Below are 12060 nucleotides of genomic sequence, written 5' to 3' on the forward strand. Positions count from 1 at the left end.
GCTGCTGGGAACCTAGTTTCTAACGCCTTAGCTGTAGGCATAACAGTTAACTGACAGTGGATGATTTTAAACTGTCTGTGAACTTTGTGTGAGAAGTGGCTATTAATATTGATGGAGCCTTGGCTAGATCAATGTCTTTCTCCATTTCTGCAACAACAAAAAAGAGCCTTTTGGCAACAACCCTGGACAAATTTGCATATGAATTCCAAACAGAACTGTTTACAGATACAGTACCTTGTGATAGTTCTAATATGTTCAGTCTTCGCGGCCTACGGTGGGCTGGAGGAAGCCCCAGGTAAGTGAATTTTTTTATTCTGTGTACTGCTCACGGTCTCTTTTATGCTAGGTACTGATTTACCTGCCAGATCGATTATTTCCAACATGTCCTATCTGGATTTTGATAGATTTTTTTAATTCCAATCCTTTTTTAATCGTTTTTCGATTGTTTTTTGAATCGATTTTCGTTCAGTTCTATGGAAATCGATAAAAAAATCAAAACACGATAAAAAAGATTGGAAAATCAAAAAATCTATCGAAATTCAGATCGGACATGTTGGAAATAATCAATTTGGCAGGTAAATCTGACATAAAATTGTATGGTGTGTACCGAGCATTAAAGAGAACCCCGAGCAGTTCGCAGAATAAACATTTTCACTTACCTGGGGCTTCCTCCGACGTCCCCCGGTGTCCTCCGCGCTCTTTTCTGCGTACCTCCGGTGGCTCACGTTACTGCGGACACCCGGGCCGATTCTTCCTGGATCTTTACGCATGGTGTCATCACGCGGCCGCTACATGTCCGTCCGGCGTGACAGTCCTGGGCATGTGCTGCTTTTTAACTCTAAACCACGCATTCACAAGACTGTCACGCCGGCTGCCATGATGACGCGTAGCGGGAGCGTGATGACACCATGCGTAAAGATCCAGGAAGAACCGGCCCGACACGCCGGTAACAGGATCCGCCGGATAGAGCGGATAGAGCTAGGAGGTATTGTTGGGCGAACATCTAGATGTTCGGGTTCGGGCCGAATAGGCCGAACATGGCCGCGATGTTCGGGTGTTCGACCCGAACTCCGAACATAATGGAAGTCAATGGGGACCCGAACTTTTGTGGTTTGTAAAGCCTCCTTACATGCTACATACCCCAAATTTACAGGGTATGTGCACCTTGGGAGTGGGTACAAGAGGGAAAAAAAATTAGCAAAAAGAGCTTATAGTTTTTGAGAAAATCGATTTTAAAATTTCAAAGGGAAAACTGTCTTTTAAATGCGGGAAATGTCTGTTTTCTTTGCACAGGTAACATGCTTTTTGTCGGCATGCAGTCATAAATGTAATACATATAAGAGGTTCCAGGAAAAGGGACCGGTAATGCTAACCCAGCAGCAGCACACGTGATGGAACAGGAGGAGGGTGGCGCAGGAGGAGAAGGCCACGCTTTGAGACACAACAACCCAGGCCTTGCATGAGGACAAGAAGCGTGCGGATAGCATGCTTTGTACCACCATGCAGTCATAAATGTAATAAAGATAAGTGGTTCAGTAAACAGGGACCACGCGGCAACGCTAACCCAGCAGCAGCACACGTGATGGAACAGGAGGAGGCGCAGGAGGAGAAGGCCACGCTTTGTGAGACACAACAACCCAGGCCTTGCATGAGGACAAAAAGCGTGCGGATAGCACGCTTTGTACCGCCATGTAGTCATAAATGTAATAAAGATAAGAGGTTCCATAAACAGGGACCGGCAACGGTAACCCAGCAGCAGCAGCAGCAGCAGCACACGTGATGGAACAGGAGGAGGCGCAGGAGGAGAAGGCCACGCTTTGTGAGACACAACAACCCAGGCCTTGCATGAGGACAAAAAGCGTGCGGATAGCATGCTTTGTACCGCCATGCAGTCATAAATGTAATAAAGATAAGAGGTTCCATAAACAGGGACCGGCAACGCTAACCCAGCAGCAGCAGCAGCAGCACACGTGATGGAACAGGAGGAGGCGCAGGAGGAGAAGGCCACGCTTTGTGAGACACAACAACCCAGGCCTTGCATGAGGACAAAAAGCGTGCGGATAGCATGCTTTGTACCGCCATGCAGTCATAAATGTAATAAAGATAAGAGGTTCCATAAACAGGGACCGGCAACGCTAACCCAGCAGCAGCAGCAGCAGCACACGTGATGGAACAGGAGGAGGCGCAGGAGGAGAAGGCCACGCTTTGTGAGACACAACAACCCAGGCCTTGCATGAGGACAAAAAGCGTGCGGATAGCATGCTTTGTACTGCCATGTAGTCATAAATGTAATAAAGATAAGAGGTTCCATAAACAGGGACCGGCAACGGTAACCCAGCAGCAGCAGCAGCACACGTGATGGAACAGGAGGAGGCGCAGGAGGAGAAGGCCACGCTTTGTGAGACACAACAACCCAGGCCTTGCATGAGGACAAAAAGCGTGCGGATAGCATGCTTTGTACCGCCATGCAGTCATAAATGTAATAAAGATAAGAGGTTCCATAAACAGGGACCGGCAACGCTAACCCAGCAGCAGCAGCAGCAGCACACGTGATGGAACAGGAGGAGGCGCAGGAGGAGAAGGCCACGCTTTGTGAGACACAACAACCCAGGCCTTGCATGAGGACAAAAAGCGTGCGGATAGCATGCTTTGTACCGCCATGTAGTCATAAATGTAATAAAGATAAGAGGTTCCATAAACAGGGACCGGCAACGCTAACCCAGCAGCAGCAGCAGCAGCACACGTGATGGAACAGGAGGAGGCGCAGGAGGAGAAGGCCACGCTTTGTGAGACACAACAACCCAGGCCTTGCATGAGGACAAAATGCGTGCGGATATAGCAGCAATGCTTTTTGCCGCCATGCAGTCATAAATGTAATACAGAGGAGAGGTTCAATAAACAGGGACCGGAAACGCTAAACCATCCCAGATGTTCATCGGTCATGTTACTTGGTTGGGGTCCTGGAGTGTTGCGTAGTCGTTTCCAATCCAGGATTGATTCATTTTAATTTGAGTCAGACGGTCTGCATTTTCTGTGGAGAGGCGGATACGCCGATCTGTGACGATGCCTCCGGCAGCACTGAAACAGCGTTCCGACATAACGCTGGCTGCCGGGCAAGCCAGCACCTCTATTGCGTACATTGCCAGTTCGTGCCAGGTGTCTAGCTTCATGCCCGGTTTCAGGTCCAGCGGTGCCAGCCACAAATCCGTCTGTTCCTTTATTCCCCTCCAAATTTCCTCCCCTGTGTGCTGCTTATCCCCAAGGCAGATCAGCTTCAGCAACGCTTGCTGACGCATGCCAACAGCTGTGCTTCACTGCTTCCACGATCCTACTGCTGCTGGTGCTGGGTTAGCATTTCCGGATGAGGTACAGCTTTGAGATGCGTTGGAGGAGAAGGAGTCAGAGAGGTAGGTGCTGCTGTTGTTATCCAGTGGGAGGGACGGCGGTGCAGCTGTTTGCGGCGTGGGCAACACCCGCGCCGTAGCAGGTGAGGAATCGCTGCCAGGCTCCACAAGGTTCACCCAGTGCGCGGTAAGGGAGATGTATCGACCATGGCCGAACGCACTCGTCCAGGTGTCAGTGGTGAGGTGAACCTTGCAGGCAACGGCATTCTTCAAGCTTCGGGTTATTTAGCTGACCACGTGCTCATGCAACTCAGGCACTGCAGAGCGCGCAAAGTGGTAGCGGCTGGGAACCACGTAACGTGGGATGGCCACTGACATCATGCCCTTGAAGCTGTTTGTCTCCACCACTCGATATGGCAGCATTTCGCAGGCCAGAAGCTTGGCTATGCTGGCTGGCTGTTACTGGCACGGCCCGGGGGTCATTTGCTGGCAATTTCCTCTTGCGCTCAAACATCTCAGAGACAGACAACTCAACCGTAGCGCTGCACACCGAAGGGCTGTTGGTTGTTGTGTTTGATGAACACTGGGAGACCTCAAGAGCACTAGTCCGGAAAGTGACAGTGTCAGCATCGTCTGATGTTTGTGAATGTTGTGAACCACGCAATGGCTGGGCTACTGCTGCTGCTGAGGCGGGTCTGGTGGTGAGTCTGGTGAACCCAAGGGAGGCAGTGTTGCTGGTGGTACCCTGTCCTGCCGCGTTTGCCCACAGAGTGGGATGTTTGGATAGAATGTGGTGGCTCATGCTGGTGGTGGAGAGGTTGTTAATACTTTTCCCCCTGCTCAGGCGGGTCTTGCACACCTTGCAAATCGCCATGGTAACATCCTCAGTGCAGTCTTCAAAGAAAGCCCAGATTTTAACTGGCTGAGGACTCGGACCTCGTGCGTGATGTGCTGGTGCTGCTTAACCCACTGCTGGACGCTTGAGAGGTCATCCAAGTAATTATCTGGTCCTGTTCTTTTGGATCTGTGAGGGTTGTTGTCCTGGACAACATGGGCGGTATTGAGTGTGTTTTCTTGGGTGCTCCCCTGTGGCCTGTACGTGAACCGTCAGGGGAAACACCTCTTCCCTTGCCCCTCCCTCTTTCACCGGATTTCTTCCTCATTTCACTTATCCTTAAAGTACACGCTGACTGGCAGCAGTACAGTGGCAGTACAGAAATGCTATACAGTGGTGGGTGAGCGGTGTACCACTATTGTCAGCAGCGACACAGAGCACAATGCTATACAGTGGCGGGTGAGCGGTGTACTACTGTTCCCAGCAGACACAGAGTGGAAGTAAACACAATGCTATATAGTGTGGCTGAGCCGTGTACACAGAGTGGCATTAAACACAATGCTATATAGTCTGCTATATAGTCACCCCGAACAGGGTGATGTTCTGCAGAACCCGAACAGTGGCAAACACTGTTCGCCCAACACTACTGGGAGGGAACGCAGATTTTAGTACCTAAACACACGATACAACATGTTTTCCGGGGTCGGACTCTGAGGCACATACAGATGGTCCCGATCATCATCCTCATCATACAACTCTTCTCCTGAGTCTGACCCACCCACCACCTCTGCCACCCCAACATCCCCAGACACAGACCCCTCATCGTCCTCAACATTAACTTGGGATGCTGGCCTGAGCCAGACCTCCTCCTCCACATCAGGCCCCATCATCTCCTCAATGGCAGCCCTCATTAATCGCTCTGGCGACGGACCGATGGACACAACGTTCTCCTCTGGGGAGGGCTGCTGGTGACCACTGGCTGCTGGGGTGGATGTTATAGCTTGCGTGGGGCGTTGGCTGTTGCTGTTGTTGGGAGTGCTGCTCACAGCGGAGGTCTCTGGGGAACTCATGTTGAGCTCATATAGTGGTTGACGGTGAGTGGAGTATTACTGATCCCAGCAATATACACACTGACTGGCAGAGTACGCAATGCTATATAGTGTGGCTGAGCGGTGTACACAGAGTGGCAGTAAACACAATGCTATATAGTCTGGCTGAGCGAGCGGTGTACTACTGTTCCCAGCAGAATCAGAGTGGCAGTAAACAATGGTATATAGTCTGGCTGAGCCGTGTACACAGAGTGTCAGTAAACAATGCAATATAGTCTGGCTGAGCGGTGTACACAGAGTGTCAGTAAACAATGGTATATAGTCTGGCTGAGCGGTGTACACAGAGTGTCAGTAAACAATGGTATATAGTCTGGCTGAGCGGTGTACACAGAGTGGCAGTAAACACGATGCTATATAGTCTGGCTGAGCGAGCGGTGTACTACTGTTCCCAGCAGAATCAGAGTGGCAGTAAACAATGGTATATAGTCTGGCTGAGCGGTGTACACAGAGTGTCAGTAAACAATGGTATATAGTCTGGCTGAGCGGTGTACACAGAGTGTCAGTAAACAATGGTATATAGTCTGGCTGAGCGGTGTACACAGAGTGGCAGTAAACACAATGCTATATAGTCTGGCTGAGCGAGCGGTGTACTACTGTTCCCAGCAGACACAGAACAGTAAACAGAATGCTATATAGTGTGGCTGAGCGAGCGGTGTACCACTATTCCCAGCAGACACAGAACAGTGAACAGAATGCTATATAATGTGGCTGAGCGAGGTACACAGAGTGGCAGTAAACAGAATGCTATATAGTGTGGTTGAGCGAGCGGTGTACTACTATTCCCAGCAGACACAGAACAGTAAACAGAATGCTATATAGTGTGGCTGAGCGAGCGGTGTACCACTATTCCCAGCAGACACAGAACAGTAAACAGAATGCTATATAGTGTGGCTGAGCGAGCGGTGTACCACTATTCCCAGCAGACGCAGAACAGTAAACAGAATTCTATATAGTGTGGCTGAGCGAGCGGTGTACCACTATTCCCAGCAGACACAGAACAGTGAACAGAATGCTATATAATGTGGCTGAGCGAGGTACACAGAGTGGCAGTAAACAGAATGCTATATAGTGTGGCTGAGCGAGTGGTGTACTACTATTCCCAGCAGACACAGAACAGTAAACAGAATGCTATATAGTGTGGCTGAGCGAGCGGTGTACCACTATTCCCAGCAGACACAGAACAGTGAACAGAATGCTATATAGTGTGGCTGAGCGAGCGGTGTACTACTATTCCCAGCAGGCAGCGACACAATGACAGGGGGGACCCTGGCTAGCGTGGCTGGAGCGCGAACTACCCTGCCTGCCTACCCAAAGCTAAACCCACAGACAAATGGCAGAGATATGACGTGGTTCGGGTATTTATTTACCCGAACCACGTGACAGTTCGGCCAATCAGAGCGCGTTCGGGTCCGAACCACGTGACCCGTTCGGCCAATCACAGCGCTAGCCGAACGTTTGGGGAACGTTCGGCCATGCGCTCTTAGTTCGGCCATGTGGCCGAACGGTTTGGCCGAGCACCGTCAGGTGTTCGGCCGAACTCGAACATCACCCGAACAGGGTGATGTTCTGCAAAACCCGAACAGTGGCGAACACTGTTCGCCCAACACTACTAGGAGGATGCCGGGGGACCTCGCGGCCTACGGTGGGCTGGAGGAAGCCCCAGGTATGTGAAATATTTTATTCTGTGTGCTGCTCGGGGTCTCTTTAAGCTTGATTAAATATTTAACAGGACTACTTTTTGGCTTGTCTCACACAATAGGCACATTAATCAGCATTTTACCAATGAATACTGCAAATTCAGAGACACCAAATCTTACAACCTGGTAAGGAATTGGCAGAAGATAGAAATGATCCTTGGGAGATATGATGAAGTCTGTTAAGGGCACTTTTCCACTGCACAGCGCATTTTAAATCGCTGGGTTTCACAATTAACATAGGAATGGTGGGTATTTACCATGATTCGACTTTGCCCAAAGTGATATCACGTTCAGGAGCGATTTTTACTACAATTTTGCAATCCAACTGCATTGCGTATGCAAAATCGCAATTGCGTAAAAAAATAAAGTGACAAAAAGCAATCTCTAGTGTTTAGCGATTGTGATTGTGATTGCTAGTACAAAAGGGTCCTAAGGCTTCCACAGGTAATCCAAAGAACACAAAGGGCCAATTCGCTTGTTCTCCTAGGTCAGGCATGTCCAAAGTCCAGCTCTGGGGCCAAATGTGGCCCATTGAGCCCTTTCTGTTGGCCCCCAAAGCTCTCTACAGTTGTTCATTCCATGCAGCCTGCAGGCTGTAGCTGCGGAGCAACATACAGAGGCCACCTTATGTTGCCGTTCTGCCTCCTCCTTTAGATTATCAGCCATCACTGTAGCAGTAGCAGCCACTGATTAGCAGCTGCCACTGTGCCAGCAGCAGTTACAGCCACTGATTAGCAGCTGCCACTGTGCCAGCAGCAGTTACAGCCACTGATTAGCAGCTGCCATTGTGCCAGCAGCAGTTGCAGCCACCGATTAGCAGCTGCTACTGCGCTATGGTACATGGCGTATCTCCATTTGAAAAGTTTGAAAAATATTGCAGGGATAGTGAACCTAATGGCAATCAGCAAAAAAAAAAAATGTTCAATTTTGCTAGTTCGGTCCCCTAGCACTTTGAAGAACAGCAATATGGCCCTTGGCCTAAAAATTTTCAACACCCCTGTCCTAGGAGATTTTTCACTTCTTATAAATGCCCTTTAAGCCACCTGCAAGCAAGAACATGTTTAGAATGAGTTTGACAATTCTTTTTACCTACTTGTTGGTACTTTTTAAAATTGTGGATTGCTGAAAAGTTATTAAATTAAACAGAACAGAAGATGAAAAAAATCACTCCTAGGAGAAAACATAGGAGGAAAAGTGGACTGGATCAGACCCAAAGTCTTTTTGAGCATATATCTATGCCTGTTAAAATAGTAAAGTTATTACGGTTTTGGTAGCTTTGGGTAGACAAGATTTTGGATCCTTGGATTTTGCGAACAGTAGTGTTGGTGTTCAAATTCAGGACCACGTAGTTTAAAGAGAATCTGTACTCTAATATTCTTACAATAAAAAGCATACCATTCTATTCATTATTTTCTCCTGTGCCCCTCTGTGCTGTTTCTGCCACTCTCTGCTGCAATCCTGGCTTGTAATTAACAGTTTTAGGCAGCGTTTACAAACAAACTAACCAGCTTCTAATAGGCTCAGCTAAGCATAGTGTATGAGTCATTCACAGTATGCAGGGGGCCTGCAGAGGGTGTGTATCGCTTCTACCAATCACAAGCAGCCCTGCACATTCCACACAATCAAGCTTTAGCCCGACAAACAGGACAGAGGAAAGATACATTGATTTATTACAGAGACAGTGCAGTTAGGAAAGACTGCAGTAAGCCAGAGCAGATTAGAACAGGCATAGGAACTTATAGGATAGAAGAACTAAGGCTGAAAAAATTGTTACAGAGTCTCTTTAAAACTCAAACAGCTGCATTCAGCACCATTTCAGTACTGGACAGCAGGACTGTGTTTCATTCAGCTCTTATACTTCCTGATTCCATGCTGGAAGGTGGATGTATCAGAGCTGAATGGAACCCACCCAATCCTGCTGTCCGGTGCTGAATTGGTGCAGAATGTGGATGTTCAGGCTCCAAAACGTGTGTTCCTGGATACCAGCACGTGCGAACAGTATCTAATGTGGTGACATGCAAAGCTCACAGTCCACCACCGCTCAAAATTCCAGAAAGCCAGTGCCAGCAGCTACTCCACTACACAGTGCCAGCAGTCTTTCTGTACTTCCTGTATAGAAAGTTGCTCAACTGCTTGTTTCAGCCCTACAGGGGTCTGCTTGCTGCAAATGCCAAAAATATTGCTTGTGCTCTGTGCAGGAATCAGTTAATGAGTTGGACTTTTCAAGTGCTTTTAAGGGAAGGCCAAGACTACAGCTTCCATCGCTCACTTATGACAGGCATTCTTTAAAATTCCACCTAAAACTTCTTTAGCTCTGGGAACACTGGAAACCGTGAAGTTGGAGGAAACATGGCATTCATATCATAAGGGAGACATTGATGTACGTTTTCCATACTTCTATCTGGGAACTGTTGTATAATATTTTTATGAGATAATCAATCTATAGTATTTTATTACTTTGTATAGTGTAGACCTTTGCTTATGTGAGGGACACAGCAGGTTTACTTTAAAGCAAAAGTCAAATTAACATACACATGTCATACTTACCACCCGCAAAGCCTGTTCATCAATCTCTTTTTCCTCTCCTGCATCCTGCTGTTCATCCACTGATTGATGGAATTTGCTGTCCACCAGTTTAAAAAAGGTGATGACCCCATAATAGCTTGGGGGTCAGCAATCTGTTAAACTGTAACATCGCCCACTTGAGCCATAGGGAAATGTGGACATTACCTTGCACATCAGTTGTTCTTTCAGTTATAACTGATGGCAACTGATATATAACTGACAGCAACTGATATAATAACAAATGTCAGAACTGAAAGGAATTGTTGTTAGAATAAAATGGTGAACTCCAGAGAGGAACTACTACTGAGGTAAGTATGTAATATTAATTTGCAAGTACATCATGTGTTTACTTTAAATCATTTTACTCAGTTCAGGTTCACTTTAAGGGAGCAGTTATTCTGCGGGCTTCAGAGAAAGTAACAGTTTAGCCCTATAACGGTATTCTCCACAAACACCTGATTTGTTTTTCTGTTTTTTGATTTTTCATTGTGGCAATCATCCCAGGCCAGCCTTCTGCAATCAACAACCTATTTTTATTCCACCTGTCAAATTTACAATTGTATGAATTCCCCTTGAGCACAAAATGCAAAATACATTTCACTTCTGTTTGGAGAACTCTCAGCATTCAGTGCATCCATCACTGTGCAATGTTGATTTTGGAAATCTCTCCATTCCGAGTGTCGCTCCTCCCATGCTGTCGCGTCACCCTCGTCAAGTTCACCACAACAAGGTTGCGTCTTCTCTGCTGATGATCTGCGTTACACGATAACAAGTTTGATTAACCAATTTCTTTGACTGACACAACAGTAAGCAGAAAATTGAAAAAATAATTGGTGTGCCTCAAAGCTTTTAGCTTGATATATGGACCCTATTGTTCCTGTCGCTGCACAGTTTTCCCTTTTTATGATGATCGCAATTAACTATTTACTCTTGTAAGTGTTGCTGTGAAATTAGAACAGACACTGTATTACAGTCTGTATCGTGGGGAGGAAAAAAATGTGTTCTGTTCCTTGTGTTTATTCCCAGGCAGCACAGAGGGGAAAAAAATCTAGCAAGCCTTGATTAGACCATTACTTTATTTTTTATATCCCTATGATATTAGCTTTTATCATGACACTTTATTATCAAGTCCATAGCTGATTATGGTTTAATTCATATTCCTTGTTGCCGGCAGTGCTCCTGTTTGTGTGGTGCCTGCCTTGTTCCCTAACAGGACTTTTTTTTTGTATGTTTTTTTAATCCAATGGTTAAAGCAAATCTGAACTGAAAATTAAAAGTCAAAATAAAAACATAGAAATGTCATACTTATCTCCTGTGTAGTTTACTCATCAATCTCTTTCTCATCTCCTGTTTGTCCACTGTGATCAATGGAATTCTCTGTCCCCCATTTTTAAAATGGCCATTACCCCATAACAACGTCCTGGTCAGCACACTGTTAAATTGTAATGTCACCCATTTGAGCCATTGGGGAGCATGGACATCACCTTGCACATCAGTTGTCCTTTCTGCAACTGATATATTTCAGTTCTGCCAAAATTTTGTCAGAACTGGAAGGAATCGTTGTTAGAAGAAAATGGTGATCTTATGAGAGGAACTGCGGGTGAGGTAAGTATGTAATACGCAATTGCAGGTACATCGTGGTTTTATTTTCAATAATTTTACCCGGTTCAGATTCCCTTTAAAGGCATCCAACATTGCATCTAGTAAAATTCCTTGCTGTCTCACTCTCATAGTTGTATATCTGATCCTTCTTAAGTACAAATTCAGCCTATTGCACATCCTGCAGTTTTGTAGCCAATTGAACTGCTCTTAATGACAGGTAAAAGTCCCCGCTAAAGGAGGGTAAGTGCATATGGCTATTAACAAGCTATATCCACTGATTAACAGCACTTAAACACATGCAGGCTGAACGCTAAGGAAGCACTCAGGGCTTTGTCGTCAGTCTGGCAGTGGCCCACTGAGATACACTTTGCTTGATTACCGCGATGAGTTGCCCGGTAATTATTCTACGCTTTGCCAATGAAGCTTCCAAAAGGAAAAAAACGAGAAAAAGGGCCAATGCTTTCAAATGTCATATTTCAAGGAAGCCTGCATTAAAGTGAACCTGAAGTGGCATGTGGCATGATGTGTTAATCATATACACATATGATACTAGCCCTACTAAGAAATTATGTCAAGTCCCTTTTCTGTTTTCCAGTACAGGAAGAGTTAATATACTTGAGTTGTTATCTACGCAATAGAGCTTTTCAGAGCTTGTTGATTAAAGGTGGCCATACACTTATAGATGGCTACCAGATCGACCATTAGATAGATCCCTCTTTGATCGAATCTAATCAGAGAGGGATCTATTGGCTGCACACACACTGCCACAAATTTTAAATCGATTTCAGCATGAATTGATTCAAAAATCTGTGGAGACGTCACCGCCTGCCTGGTGCTAAAAAGAGCACCAGGGATAGGCATAAAAAACCCAATATATATACAGTGGGGTGCAAAAGTTTGGGCAACGT

General features: G+C 46.5%; 1 long non-coding RNA gene across 1 annotated transcript in view; it reads right to left on the reverse strand.

Moving 5' to 3' along the window:
• Positions 1-10083: 10083 nt before the first annotated feature.
• LOC137522452 (uncharacterized) overlaps positions 10084-12060 on the reverse strand; it is a 134577-nt gene continuing 132600 nt past the window's right edge. Inside the window, exon 3 of the long non-coding RNA XR_011022299.1 lies at positions 10084-10303. This is a non-coding gene — a long non-coding RNA (uncharacterized lncRNA). The remainder of the gene's footprint in view (positions 10304-12060) is intronic.

Source organism: Hyperolius riggenbachi, chromosome 6, assembly GCF_040937935.1.
Source record: "Hyperolius riggenbachi isolate aHypRig1 chromosome 6, aHypRig1.pri, whole genome shotgun sequence".
Taxonomy (NCBI): domain Eukaryota; kingdom Metazoa; phylum Chordata; class Amphibia; order Anura; family Hyperoliidae; genus Hyperolius; species Hyperolius riggenbachi.